Here is a 15815-nt window from a genome sequence, read left to right as displayed (position 1 = left end):
ATCCGACGGTCGTTCCGCGCTTAGAGACTGGGAGAGCCAAGCACGGACGCCACTCGACAACCCGCCAGCGGATCGATCCATTGTCACGTCTCGAAACAAATAACCAATTGGCGCCTGTCCACGGATGCCGGCCCTGGCGAACCATGTCGATAAAACTCTTATCTCCCAATAAATACACCAAAGCCGAAAGAAATTCGGCGTACAGTTGAGAGGATCCATCAAGAGCAGTCCGTGTGCACAGCTGAATGGTAATATGAGTTCAGATTTGATTGATGGACCCCCTTGCTAATTATGTGTACGTGTGTCAGCTGCCTAATCACTTTTCAATGGTGATCTACATCTTCGCGATAACTAGGGGTGTGGCCGGGTGGGAGGGTGTGGGGGGAGGAGGGACGGCGATTCCACACCAATCAGGGGGCACTATTCGCATTATTAATACTTGAAAGGTTAGTGTAGGGATACCAATCCTGCAGCCAAACTACGAGGGTAGGCTGAAAAGTAATGCACATCCTTGGAGACCACAAACAAAAACAAATAGCAAGATCGGGCCAAAAGTACATTATAGTATAATTCTATGAAGTTTCAAAATCATTTAGTATTTATTTTTCAACATAGTCACCGTTGATGGTAACATATTTCTCCCGACGTGTAACAAGTTTTTTCATTCCGTCACTGAAAAACTCTTCCGACTTTTCTCGAATCCAGGACTTGACAGCTGCCTTCACCTCATCGCCCGAGGTATAATGATCACCTTTGAGGTGTCTCTTGACTTGAGGAAAAAAATAAAATATTATTATTTTCGTTTGTTAACACAATGGATCAAAGGATTTGTATCGAATTTTGCGTAAAAAATGAAATAAAGTGTAAAAAAGTGTGTGAAATGTTATCAAAGGCCAAAATAGTGAGTCTGCTGTGAGTAAAGCAAGAGAGTTTACGAGAGGTACGTATATGAGTTTCCAAGATGGCCGTGAAGACGTTGAAGATGCCGAACACCCCGGGGTACATCAACAACCGATGATAACGCGGAAAAAGTGTAAGAAATGGTTATTAAATGATCGCCCGATCACAATAATCAGAGAAGTCGCTGATGATGTTGGCATGTGGAATTGGCTCATGCCATGAAATATTTTCCAATGTTTTGGGTATGAAACGCGTGACAGCAAAATGTGTTCCGAAATTGTTGAATTTTGGACAAAAATAGCGGCGAATGGAATTTGCTCAATGGAGTCACCGAATGAAGTCAACGGCGATGAAGAATCACTGAAACGTGTTCTACAGGTGACGAAACATGGGTTTGCGGATGTGACGTCGAAACTAAGGCTTGATACAAATTTTTTTAACAAACGAAAGTCGCCGAGCTCATAAAAACACTTCTAACCTTAGAGCGGTTTCCATGCATAAAGTAAACAATGAATACAGCTGAAAATGTTATCATACTTGGGCATGTATACCAACATGATAAAAAATATGTTGACAATCGGACCTTCCAAACTCCCGTAATTTAAAAACTCCCGTTATTTTCTGAACACGCCTGGTATTCAATTCGCACCCAATAGATTTAGCAGAAATTGCTACTGTGACGGCACGGGATGAGGTTCGCTTCCGAAGGAATCACCCTTCCCACTGGTCCACGATGATGACGTCGTGAGGAGTTGTGGCATCCTGCGTGACCATTCAGAGCGTTCCAAACTTAAGGTATGGTTTGGGAGTGGGACTGGGCGACTGGGAGATTTCTGACAATTCAAAGAACACATAAAACACCTTAAAAAATGCGTAGATCTTCAGTGATGAGTAAGGCTGCTCATCGAAGTAAAATCGGTTCAAATGATCAAGGCATTTTCTCTCTCTTGAAAAAAAGACTCTTCCCCGAAAGCAGAACGGAACTTTCTTACTTCCAGCCATCGGAAGGTAGCGGTAGTAGATTTCTGGAAAAGAAAACAAGCTTCATTCGAATTGCGTCGAAGATTATTACAAGTGGGCAAAAAACAGGAGCGGAGATCATTATAATTATAAAGATGTGTTTCCCTGAAGACGTTTGGAGAGTAAAGTAAAAGCCTCAAGTTAGATGGGAGAGGGTTTTCATAATTTCGCTTCTGCAAAATTATGGGTCGCTGACCGTAAGTCAAACCTGCGTCAGTGTAGATAAAGAAAGATAATAGCTTAACTGACAGTGAGAAACGGGCTATTTACGCATGCGTGCCTCCCCTCTGTGATAATAGGATCCCGAGGAGACAGACAGACGACCGCTTCCGTGACCCAGTGGCGGAGACCACTCCAATTACGAAAGCAGTTCCTGTCACGTGCGGAATACACCACATTTAATGATATTTGTCCCCTGCGCTATACTCAAACATTAGATTTTCCAGAAGCTTTCAGAAATGCTTAATGCTGAAGTAACCATAGAATATCTGCAGTAAAATATTTATGAACACAAAATTCAAGTCCCTTCAATTCATATTAGGTGTGGGCGATTTATTTATTTGTTGTTAATTGAATTTTCGTTTTTTTTTCTGGGCCAATATATGACAGTTGAAACAATAAGTTTGCAAAAAAACAATAACTTTGCAAGAAAACAAAGTTTGCAAAAATTTCCATCGCTAAATTGTTGGAAATACTACGTAAAGGCGCCGCTGACAGCACCCTCCAAATGCCGCTGGAAGGCTGCAGTTCAAATCCCTGACCAGGGAAACGATTTTTCTGCGGGAAATCATTACCAAAATCATATCGAAAATCGAACTTTTACCATTAGGAGGCATAAAAAGATATCCCTCTAAAATAATACGAGGTCTGGCCGTTAAATACGCGAACTGGTGCAATCTGACGGCCATGACGCGGACCATAGCCCCTGGCCCACTATAGCGGCGATAGTTGCCTGAGACCCAATGAGCCGTCTCTATTTGGCGGATCGTCGAGCTGTGCGTATGGTGCCAGTTATGTTAGTTTCTGTTGTCCTCGTTTTCACTGTTTGTCGAAAATGGAATTTGACAAAATCACGGAGAAACGAATCAACATCCATTTGTTGTTGAAGTGCGGTAGAAATCATCACGAAATAATGAAATGTTGACTGCAGCTGTTCACGGTGATAATGCTCTGAAGGAAACGTCCGTTTTCAAGTGGATTAAGAGTTTTAAAGATGGCCGAAAAGACGCCAAGGAGGATGCAAGGTCGGGACGACCTGCAATCACCTGTTTTTACGACAACATTGATCGTGTGCGGCCCCTTGTCCTTACAGATCGTCAAAAAACTCTCCGAATGATATCTAATGAACTGAATTTAGGAAAATCAAGAGTGCACACTATTTAAACCAAATTTGATTCAAGACGAAGGATGGATCCTTCACCATGACAATGCACCTGCACATTCAACATCGATTGTTCGCCAGTTTCTGGCAAAAATTCAATCACCATCCTTGATCAAGCTCTTTATTCGCCAGATCTCGCCCCCTGCGACTTTTTCCTATTCCCAAAATGCAAGGATTGGATGATGGGACATATCACTGGGAAGATGTGGAAGACACGATAAAGCAAGAAACGACGAGAAAACTAAAAATTGATAACTGCCGGGGAGGACTTCCAAGGGTGCTTTATTAACAGTGTATGAAAAGAAGAAGATGGAAGAAATGCATAGCCATGCGAATGGAGAATACTTTGAAGAAGAAGAAATCGATGTGGACTAAATTTTGCAAAATTAAGTTTCCATGGCATCAGTTCGCGTATTTATTGGACAGACCTCGTATTAATGCAACTCCAGCCATTTTTCATCACAAAATTCATGGAATCGAATCCAAGACACTTCCTTTGACGGATGACGTCTGGATTTTCAAATATTGGTTACACGTTCCGATTCGCATGACTAGAAAAAATTCTTACCTCCTGTTTTCTCGTTGAAATACTATATGCTGAGACATCTGAGAGCCTCGCTTAATGAAAATTACACCATGTCATATCGTAATTTACTTCCTAAACTTGCCATAAATTGTCTTCCGAAAATGGGAAGGATAAATTCTTACGTAAGGGGAAAGCGTACCATTCCGATATCTCCATTTCCGTGTTCGCGAGTCGCGAAAATTTCGTCTTCAATATTTTTTAAAATTTCAACTACCAAATGGGAGGGATTTCCTTTCGCTTCGTCATTTCTTCGATCTTCATCGATCCACTGGTCGCCTGGAGGGATTGCCATCCGATGCCTCTCGATCACCAGAGGCACCAAAGGCATCGACGGGTGCTGTACCATTACGCTCGTTCCGTTCGCGTCGCCGGGAAAACCTGACGACGAGGTAAACAAACACTCTTTGCGTTCATCCGGATGGAGACCACCAATTGGATACGCCACCAGGCCATCAACGGCATCCTGCAGGAGAAAACCACGCCTAATTAGAACAAATTAAAATTGCATCACTCAAATTCACAAGGGAAGCTAAGTGAACTGAATGTTTTATTTATTTTCATTTTTGACCCATCGCTATTCCAATTGAGAGAGAACAGCAGATTTTTTTGATTTCTGCAGTAGAAATCATTTCTCATAGATGACAGGTGTCTGCTTGAGTGACGGTCAATAACCTCTAAATGTTTTAAGCCCTTTTTCTCTCTCTAAGGGCTCCCCCTTTTAAGGTTTGGGCTTCTTCTATAGGGCGAGGGCACTCCTCAAATCCAACCAATAGAATAATCGATGAGAAAGTCGCCACTCAGTAAGCCTATGAAGTACCATGCTATAATTACCATTTATTCACTTAAAAAGACAATGCAACTATTCATAATGATTCTTACTTTGTCATTTCGACGCATTATGCATAAAATTTAATTTACAATCATTAAAACATTCATTAACGCAATGATCTTCTTGCAGCAGTCTGCAGTGCTATTCTCTTCTCTGTTTTCATCTCAACTTTTTCATATTTCATTTCGATTACACCCTCATGTTGCCTGCTTCTCTTAATTAATCCTTGGTTATTCTTTGTTGTAGTAATGATTGTGTTTATGGAAGGCAACCGACAGCTCGAAGGTCACTTGCCACATCAGGGATGGATGGGAAAGGATGAAGGGTGAAGAGAAACCCGGCGTCGGTATTAGCCTACTGCTCTTAACGCCAAGTGGTCCGCAGTTTAACGTCCCATCCGAGACACGTCGTACTAACTCAAAGTGCTCTCCACAAAGCACCTCAAGTAGGGATCGGGATATCAGTGAAAAATATTTGAATATTAATATACAATATATGAATATTTGTTGTCTCCAGGATTTGAACCCGGACCCTCTGGGTGGGAAGCCAGTACGACAGTTACCGCACCAATCCCGATCCTCATATTCATTGTTATATTCTTTGAACAACCAAAGCTAAGGATGGATGCATGCACTGTGCAGTGTGAATGCATGATGAACACGGCAATACACAAGGAGGGTCCTTTTTTATTAGTCCCAATTCAAGCCGAGGAAAAAGACTCTAACCTCAGGCATAGCTATCCTTGGATATATTTGCATAACGTCCAACTAATTGGGAAATATCTACGCGAGGAACCAATTAGGAAAATATTGATAAACATAACAGTTTCAGGTTTAACTTTGTGAAATTTTTTCATGATGAGGGTAAACAGACACTTAACATTTCCTCAACATTTTGGAGCCAGACTATATAACTTGAAAAATGTTGATTAACTCAATTGACTTAATATATGTTGGAACTCCCTCCCCACACGCCCTTCCAAGGACTTCTCCATTACTCACGGCTATTTCCTTTCCATCACCATTCCTCGGCCCTAAATTTCCTCCTCCTCTTCCGATGCGAAAGAGGACAGAGACGGGCGTACGTAGTGATGCCGACGACTTTTTCCTCGGGATAGCCCAGAGTGGCAGACGCAGGGGCACTCTCGCGGGTGAGGAGGGGGGGCGAAGAGGCGGGCGTCGCCTCCATTCGGCAGTCCCCAGGCGTACGCGGAGGACTCTCGTCCCGGGGTTTCCCGGATCCGAAAAACCCCGGTCCTGCCCACCGCCTTTCTCAGAATTGAGGAGGTATCCGCTCGTAGGCAGGCGACCTCGTTCTCTCCTACCGCGGCCCAAGGCTCGCCCGCCCATCAACCGATGGCCGCCGCCTTCTTATGGGCCCGCTCACGGTGAAGGGGGAGGCCGGAGCGACGAGAGCGAACTGGTCGCGAGATCCGAATCTCCCGAGAGGATTACGTCACGGCTCGCGTGGTGAAGATTACCAATGATTCCAGTATGGTGGGGAGTGCATCGGTCGAGAAGGGCTTTGATGGACAGTGGTGCTCTTCAGGGCCGCAATTGCAAGCCTCTCCTGGAAGGTCACTATCTGCTGTAGAATACTCTTGTGCATTGAGCCATTCAACAACCCTATAACTGTACTTCCCTTGTACGGCTCCATCCTAGTTCTGCCAGCCTTCGTCGGTCCACTGCCACTTAATATTCTGCTCCCTCCCCCTCCCATATCCACCTTACAATTTTTCTGAACGACCTTCCTCCCCCCGCCCCCAAAAACATATGCCTATCTCTTCATAGTTTGTCCTCCTTTCCGCATGTTTAATTTTATCCATTCTTCTCTTCCACTCACAATCTCTCAAAAGCCTCCAATCTGCGCTTATCCTCTTGCCTCTAAGACCAAGTTTCCGATACTGCGATGCGATACGACGCTCCATATTCCATATCAAAGTGTTCACCGCCGTTCGTTTTAAATCTTTTCTTAATGCTAAAATAATTTTCAATAATTCAATCGCTCCCTTTCTAAAAGTTGTATGGTGATAGTAAAATTGTAATCTTCGACTTTAAGCAATGTCTCGAAGACCAACCCAACCGGTATGTATTATTCAACGTACATGTTCCCGTGGATAGGATTGACGCACTAAACACTGGTAGCCATCTCACGTCGCCTTTTTTTCGAAATTATCAAAACAGTGATACTACTAAAATATACGTTATTCATATACGCATGCTGTTCTCGACGGAAGAGTTTCTAACTCGTCGTATCTGGATGTCGAGGGCTAGTGCATTCGTATTTCCTGTCATAGTTACCAAACCGTAACCGCGAGGACGTCCAAGGAAGTTGTGAAACCTTACCTTAGCGGTTAGTTTTAATCCATCCTTTTTTCATAAGTAAAACACGATTGTGTATCTCTTAGTGTTACATAATTACGCAGGTATTACTTCAAGGAGAAACCAGTTAAGGTAGACATAATATCCGACGGTTTTCCTTCCCTCGAATGGCAAATAGCGTCACATTTATAGTAATCAACAGGAGGGTTGGCTTTGACAGTTGAGAGTGGAGCAATGGCCGGAACCACTAAGTCAATTGGGGCGGGGGGGGGGGCAACTGGAGTGCGCAATTCACACATAAACAAGGTGTGAGTAAGGGTGAGTGCCATCCCCCCCCCTCCGTTCGGCTTCCCACGAAATTCGAGTAATTAGATATAAAGACCGACTAAATTAAATTAAGGGGGCACGTACATAGATATGCATCACCCGGGATGCGAACCAGGTACCCTCCGGGTCACACCCTGTTGGCAACCAGGCTGCTTGCTAAAAGCTTATGCATTAAAAAGAGCAGTGGGTGTCGGATACCCTCGTCACCACGGTGCCGAAATAATTCGTCTTGTTGTTAAGTTGGCATATGTGACGTCACGCTTCCTTCTTTATATGTTTTTTTGGTTGAAATAACTAAAATATTCCTTTATTGATTGCAAATTGAACAAAATGCTGAGAAAATTAAATAGTAACCCTCCCTTTGCCAAGTTTGTCCAAGTATTTGCCAAGCTATCCATTAAAAATATAAAATGAACGTACCTACGGTCGTGAAACAATGAAAACGAGATAGCCGAGACCGCAAACTTGATTGGCACTGGGTTTCTAAAGGGAGGGGAGGTAAAACAAAGTTACAAGTAACGGGGAAGATAGCGAACACAAACTCACAGGTATACGTGGGTGTGTTTGGGAAACAGAGACCCACGTATATACGTCAATCACACACCAAAAAGGCAAAATAAATAATAAAAATAAAACAAACTTACAACCACTTGATCACTATGGTGCGTGTTAAGATATATTAGTGACTCTCGTGAATCGCATTCATCCACACACTCAGGGTTTGCGAGCATCCCTCCTTTGGCAGTGACCCACCAATCACACAGATGGATACAAAATTATAAAACGAATTCACGCACGCTTTTGCTCATTCACTCAATCTCTCGGGTGTGTTTCTTCGAAAACAGTGGCATTTGCAATTCACGAGTATTCACTCGTTCAAGGTTTTAAAGGACTACCTTTAAATACCTAGTGCCAATCATTTCCCCTCCTTGGAATGAATTTAACTTCAATATCAATTCCCAAATAGATAAAATACTGCTCTACTGAACTATGGGAGGCGGCTAGGCGAACCGTTATCTGTCTTATCAACGAATTAGGTGAGTATTAACCAAATTAAACCATGTTATGTATTTTCATCAAATAGCATTGAAGGAATGAATCACCATAAAACAATCCGTCACCTTATGCTTGCGATGTGAAATCGAAAATTTCGTTTCATCCTCAGAAGCGCAGAAGTACCTAGATGACTAGAGTCGGGGATACCCGACGGGAATCAGAAACTGACGACGAATGTAACCCATTGTTTTAACCCCTTCGAAAAATCAGTTAGCTGATTGACTAATAAGCAAGAGTTGACCACCATCCAGACCATCAAAACGTTTATTTGCATGGATCGACGATCATCATTGGAGGAGATCTATTTGAAATGAATCGGGACTGTTTTATTTCCCTCCACGACTCGCGTGTTGCAGATGATGTCTCAACCATTCGAACAAAACTTACCGTAGAAATCGATCGCGAGCCGACACTGATGTTTGAGCCGTCCGCGAACGGACCATAAGGCGAACAGGCCTCTCCCCACCTCAATGGTGAGCCGTCGGTCGTGACTGGTTCATTTGATTGAGTGAGCCGAGATCGAACTCACCAGAATGAGCGCATCCTAAGCACAGCTGGCCGGCTGGCGGAGCGGAGGGGAGAGGGGGAGGGGGGGGGAGGGAGGGAGACCCGGTTCTGCAGGGCAACAGTCGCCAGTTTTCCTCGTTCCCACACGCCACAAAACACACACACACACACCCCTCCCTTCCTCTTCCCCCTCCCCCGACAACGACCCCACTCTCTTCCACCCCCCTCCCCCCCCCCCCCCAGATGCGATGATTCCCCGAGGAACTCCCCGATGCCCTGCGATGGATGATGATCGCCGCCTGCCGAGACTACGCCGCCACTCGTCATGTTCTTCGTGTGGCTCTGAATGATGGATGGATGTTGGAGTGGCCGACACCTTTAGCGCCATTCTCTCGCCCACGTGACGCACATAAGTTTCCGCCAATCGCGAGCGAGGGATTTCGCGAACACGTTCAATCTTTTAGAGTTTGAATTTGTTACAATGTTCTCCGGTGTGTCTGCTACTTAAGCCATGTAATTTGCCTAAAATAATACTTGTAATGAAGAAAACCGATTTGTTTCCTATATCCAAATGTGAATGCTACATCCAGTCATTTCTGCCGAAGTATCTCCGATAGTTTAGATAACGTCGGGCCACCGGGTTCACCCTAATAAAAGCTTCCACAATTTGGCATGTATATTTTTTGTGTGAATTTCTTTCGACCCCATTGCAATTCTTCGTGGGCCGGAGGGGATTCATTAAGTACCGGTTACCAGGAAAGAAGAGTTTAAGACAGTCTCCGTGAACGCAAACCCTTCTATCGACTTTTGAATTAATAGCAATGAAATTGTAGCATGCGCGGACACTTTTAATATATTTTAATTAATTTAATAAGTATGAAAGAGGCAGTCGCAGATAATTTGCATTAAATCTTTAAAAACTCTTCTTAAACAACTACATTAATGTGAAATTAAATGATAGTTAACAATTATTTATTTATATTACATTTCGACAGTCAAAAAACTATTGTGAAAATCGACCATCGCCTCAAAGCGTTAACGTATGTATTTCTAACTGGCGATCTTTCCTTTCTCGATGATATTTTGAATGTGAGATTGATCGAGGGATCAAGAGCAACTGCATTTCGCGGCAGGCTGTGAATGGGCAAGAAGAGAAGACTCCGCATATTCTCTGGTTTTCACGATGCATGCGTAAAGGAGTTAGCCTTTCGAGTTTTCCTCCGCGTTGCGGTGTGCCTCTTCTTGAGGACAGGTCCTCCAGGCATACTGCCGGCGTCTTCGGCCCAGAACTACCATTTGTCTTAAATTCAGACTTACTCACCCACTCGCTCATGGCAGTGAGCAGAGATTGGTAGTCATTTCAAGGAATACAAAATAGTTGTCAAAAATATGATGATACGTCGGCAAAGAAAACTATAAAATTCTTTCATAACGTGCTTTATTGACCACGGATCACGTAAACTTCTGACACTGATTTTTAGCGAGTTACTTTTTAGAATTAAGAATTGGTCATTCCACGGCATTTGAGACTCGAGTTGACCCTTGAACTTGAACGGATTTGGGTGAAAATCGCAGGACATGATTCGCAGTACATTGCATGACAATAAAATGTGAAGAAATGCATAAGAATACGTGAAAGGGCAATCAATTGATTGAAAAAGTTAAATGCCCGGTCGAGAGGGATGAAACTGATTCCGCTGGGGGTCTTCCAGCTGTTGCTTGAACTTGCTCATGATACGGTGATAACTTTCTTTCTGTTATCCCAAGGCATCCGTTTTTTCTTGAGCATTCAAAACAACCACAGAACATTTGTTACAGGAACCCGTTTTCCGTGATTTATAAAAATCTTCACGTGAAGCATTTGTTTGCCTCCCTCCGCATGCTGGGAGGAAGGGTGGGCACATCCATTGACGCTGGCTTTGTCAAAATATAAGCATCAATTGAGAACATTAGCTACTCTAGGTCAATATGCTTTTAGGAACATTATTACAGTTAGCCTCTCCATACTTGGGCCTTGCACGCGAACCGACTGCTAGTCCTCCTTCCTTCGATCACCCGATGCCGCCATCTTCCATTGACGCAGTGTATCTATTTCATATGTATATATATATATATCATATGTATATAATGGGCTGACACAACATAACACAAATAGAAAAGAATAGACACATATAAAAGAACACTTACACGGTAAATTGTTCGAGCTTTCGGCCCTCTCAGGGGCCTTCTTCAAGAGAGACAAGAGAGTCTCTCTTGAAGAAGGCCCCTGAGAGGGCCGAAAGCTCGAACAATTTACCGTGTAAGTGTTCTTTTATATGTGTCTATTCTTTTCTATTTGTGTTATGTTGTGTCAGCCCATTATTGTGCCGCTCGTATGAGTTTTTCCGGACAATCGTGATATCATATGTATATATATATATATATATATATATATATATATATATATGTCATATGTATATATATATATATATGTATATATATATATATATACATATGAAATAGATACACTGCGTCAATGGAAGATGGCGGCATATATATATATATATATATATATATATATATATATATATATATATATATATATATATATATATCTTCGAAATGGAACACTCTTCGGTAATGCACAAATATATAAAAACACAGATGTAGATTTTTAAACCAGAGACAAAAAGAAAGAACGCTCACAATATATTAGTAGTAGTATTTAGGGGAGGCGACCGACAGCTGAGGTCATTTACGCCATTAGGGATAGACAGGAAAGGATGAAGGGTGGAGAGAAACCCGGTGTCGGCATTAGCCTACTCTTTAACTCTTTATGAAAGGCGCCAAGGGGTCAACAGCTTAACGTCCCATCCGACGGACGGCGTACTCACTCAAAGTGCCCTCCACAAAGCATCTCAAGTAGGGATCGAGATACCTCTGAAAAATATTCAACACCGATTTGAACCCGGACACTCTGGGTGGGAAGCCAGTACGTTAGCCCCCGCACCATCTCGATCCCCCTCACAATATGTTGTTTTGACGACGACGGACGTGGTTTGCTCGCGATGCGTACTGAAAAAGGTGAATGCAAAGTGCTAGGTGTGTAGTCATCTAAACCACAATCGAACCAGAGTTCATGGAATCTCCCTTACCGACACACCGATCTTCAAGCAACACTTCTCCTTTCACGGTCATGTATCAACGTCGTTCTGTTATTGATAGTCGAATTTTCTAAAACTAAAATCATTCATTCCTTCAATCACCTCAATACGAGTTTGCACAGGACTGCTCCGATGTCATCCTCAAATGCTTTTCTGCTAAAATATTGTGCATAAGGACTACGAAGTGTTCTTCAGGTGTGCCTGTAAGCAATTGCTCTTAGTCCGGAAGGAGAGGGCCCAATCGCGAAGGGGAATTTGGAGGACGAGGACCAGTGTAAGCTTCCATCCTTTATAAGCTTCAAGCACCCACACGGAGTCAATTTGCACGCACCGGCTCCGCTCCCGAAGGAATGGGAGGTGGGAAACGACGCGACACGAGAGGGAAGTGCTTGCTGGGGTCTTCCCCTTTGGACCTCGGCCGCGCATTCGCTGCCTCGCGCGCTGTCTCTTCCCTTCGGAGAAATCTGCGCGAGCGGAGTGACGCGGCGAAGGCAGCGGCTCTGACGTTGAACGGGGATCGAGATGCCCTCCCTCCTTCTTCCCCGCCCGGCCCTCGGGAAGAACCACTCACCTTTGTGATATTCATATTACATCTATTTCTATGTGAATAGGTATTTGTTCGCCGTTTGGCGGGATTTCGTGTTTGAATGTGTGTATGTGTGTATATATATATATATAAATAATTATATATATATATATGTGTGTGTGTATATATATATATATAAATAATTATATATATATATATTCGTATATATATATATAAATAATTATATATATATATATATACATATACACACACATTCAAACACGAAATCCCGCCAAACGGCTGGAGTATACTCGAGTATTACAATACTCAAGTATTTGTTCGCCGTTTGGCGGGATTTCGTGTTTGAATGTGTGTGTGTGTATATATATATATATATAAATAATTATATATATATATATATATAAATAATTTTATATATATATATAAATAATTATATATATATACATATAAATAATTATATATATATATACATATACACACACATTCAAACACGAAATCCCGCCAAACGGCGAACAAATACTCATTCACATAGAAATAGATGTAAGGAAAAGGGATAGGAACACATACCTGTATAAAGAACGAACATATATGTTCCTATCCCTTTTCCTTATATCTATTTCTATGTGAATGAGTATGTGCGTGTGTGTATATATATATATATATTTTATATATATAGTAGACATAAAACCTTCATGGAGTTCACGAATATTCGATGCATACGCTTTTATATAGTTAAAAATATATTTAGAAAAATTAAAATAACTCACTTTAATACTTCTGTGGTAGGAGTTACCTTCACCAGAGTACGAGGGGTCAGTGGCTTATAAAGAAAACAGTTAAAGGATAAGCAGAGGTATGGTAGGGAAGGTGGGAGGATGCAGATCACGAGCGGAAAGCCGTTTCCTTGACCGGGGCTTGATCCGCGGACCTTCGAATTGCCGGATTCTCTACCAAATAAGTTATCGAGGAAATGTAGTCTGCCCCTGAAATCCGCGGAGGTTTATGCAACCAAGTCCTCGATTCTTTGACCAAGAGTTGGGGTTCGTTTCACCTTGTGCACTGCGCCAAACAAATGAACATTTTCGAGAAACTCACGGACGTTTCGGCGCCAGTTGGCGGTCACTTCATCAGCAGAGGGAGAACGAATATCAATGATGTAGGAGGAAGCCGAAAGGCGATCCCCTCGCGTTTGCAAAAAATGGAGGAAGAGTTGTCTAATCCTCATGCCCAAAGTTCAAGCAGGGTACAGGGAAGTCCCCCCCCCGTCTCCATTGGCGACGACGACGCTTTCATGATGATATAGAATGTAACACTAATGGAAGAGTCATTTTCGCGACCACCTTCAAACGAAAATAAATCGAGTTAGTTGAGGTAAAAGTGCGCGATTTGAATTTAGACTAGTTCCGCGAAGGAAAACTCAACGTAGTGTACTGCGCTTCGCGTAGGTCGGGTGGTTTGGGATTGAGCAAAGAAGTTGGCCGCTGAGTCACTGCGATGACTAGGGGAAAAGCGAACTACAACAGTTATTCGTGATGGATAGTGGCAGAACCCTCAGGTACTACACTTCTCAAAATCCTCAATCTCTTTTTCTAAGGCATTAATGCCTTCCTCAAGCGGCTCTAAGATCGGCTGTCAAGTAGGCTGTGTCAATATTGTTTCGCATTTCACAAAGGTTTATTTGGACACATTGAATACTATATTATAGTGTCTTGAATTTTTCTTGAACTCCAATTTGAAATCTCATGAACCGTAAACTACCACTTTTTCTAAGCTGAAGAAATTACCTTGCCATAACGATAAATGGTGGTATAAAATATTTAAAAAACATGCGGATATTAAGATTTGTTAAAAAAAGAAAACTTCATGAAGAATGAGAATTTTGACTACTTAGATTACAAGTGATTTTTTCCATTCACTCTCTTATTCCTGAGAAGGAAAATGATTTATGGATTCATTTGCCATTATTGTAATCTCTTTCTGTTTAAATAAAACGAGTCCTTCGAGTCGTTGGACGAATTTTCTCATTGAAAACTTAAAAAGCTGTCTTATAAATATGAGGGGCACTTTGTGGTCTATATAAGTCAATGAAACGCAACTGTTTTAAGGAAGTGCGTAGCGGCCGACATTTCCCGTCTACGATGAGGATGGGTTCATAGGTAAAAGTATACGAACGCTTCAAGCGTCACGCTGTCGTGACGTGAAGTGAGGTAAAATAATGTAATCACTAACCCACCTCTCTGCCTTTATTATTCAACGGCGAGATAAGCCTTACCGTCAGACACTGATAGTCTTATCATTCGTGAGGTATGAGCCAATTGATGTGCATAACCTATTACAACGAATGCGATTTTCCTCATGTGGAAAGCCCTCGACGAGTTTATGCGTTTACGAGTTTCCTGAATGACGGAACTGCACGAACAGGACGCAAACGAATAATCTCATGTCATGCACACGCGGTGAGTTCCTATGCAAAACCGATCGAAGAGCAAGTATCGAATCCAATCTCTAAGGTGTGTACGTGCTATACTACGTACTCTGGGTGGAAGCGTCGAGCTGCTACAACACACATTGTACATATTGTAGACAGTATTAAAACATAAAAAACATAAATAGACGATTACAGGTGTTTTACGTTACGGCGGTCGCCTTAACGGAACAGACAAGAATTAATTATTTTATTTGAAAATAACTTTTAAAATAGAAAGAAGGAAAAATAATCGTGTCACTCGCGAACTGGGGACGTTTCGGGGTCAAGAGGAGGCGGCCCTTCGTCACCAGAAGAAGAGACCTTGCCCCTGGCGGACCTGGCCCCGAAACGTCCTCAGTCCGATAGTGATACATTCTTTCTCTACTTTAGTAGTCATGTTAAAATAAAATAATACTCACGCATAAGCACGCGTGTGTGAGTGTGTGTGTGTGTCTGTACGTCATGTGTATGTATGTATGCATGCATATATATATTATTCGAAACAGAACGCTTTTCGGAAACGCACAAATACATAAAAACATTGATTAAGATTTTTAAAACACAGAAACACAACGAAAGGACACCCTCATGTGTAGTTATGACGTTTCAATTGCACGGCCGTCAAAATCAGAACCAATTTATATATATATATATACTATATATATATATATATATATATATAACACGATTTTGAAAGTCTCACGGACGTGTATACTAATTTATAAAAGTTA

At 42.3% G+C, this 15815-nt stretch overlaps 1 long non-coding RNA gene across 2 annotated transcripts; it reads right to left on the bottom strand.

Annotated features, from left to right (window-relative positions):
• Nucleotides 1–770: 770 nt before the first annotated feature.
• LOC139690661 (uncharacterized) lies at nt 771–8990 on the bottom strand. Of its 2 annotated transcripts, none has more exons than XR_011701489.1 (3): nt 8808–8990; nt 4027–4350; nt 771–1925 (listed from the first exon to the last, which is right to left on the bottom strand). It is a non-coding gene; the product is annotated as an uncharacterized lncRNA (long non-coding RNA). The 2 variants fall into 2 exon arrangements; XR_011701488.1 differs by lacking the exon at nt 8808–8990 and adding an exon at nt 5718–5980.
• Between the last annotated feature and the right edge of the window lie 6825 nt (nt 8991–15815).

Source organism: Hetaerina americana, unplaced genomic scaffold (genome assembly GCF_022747635.1).
Source record: "Hetaerina americana unplaced genomic scaffold, ioHetAmer1.1.p SCAF_3, whole genome shotgun sequence".
NCBI lineage: Eukaryota > Metazoa > Arthropoda > Insecta > Odonata > Calopterygidae > Hetaerina > Hetaerina americana.
The sequence above is the reverse complement of the archived record's forward strand: the minus strand, read 5'-3'. Positions and strand labels throughout refer to the sequence as shown.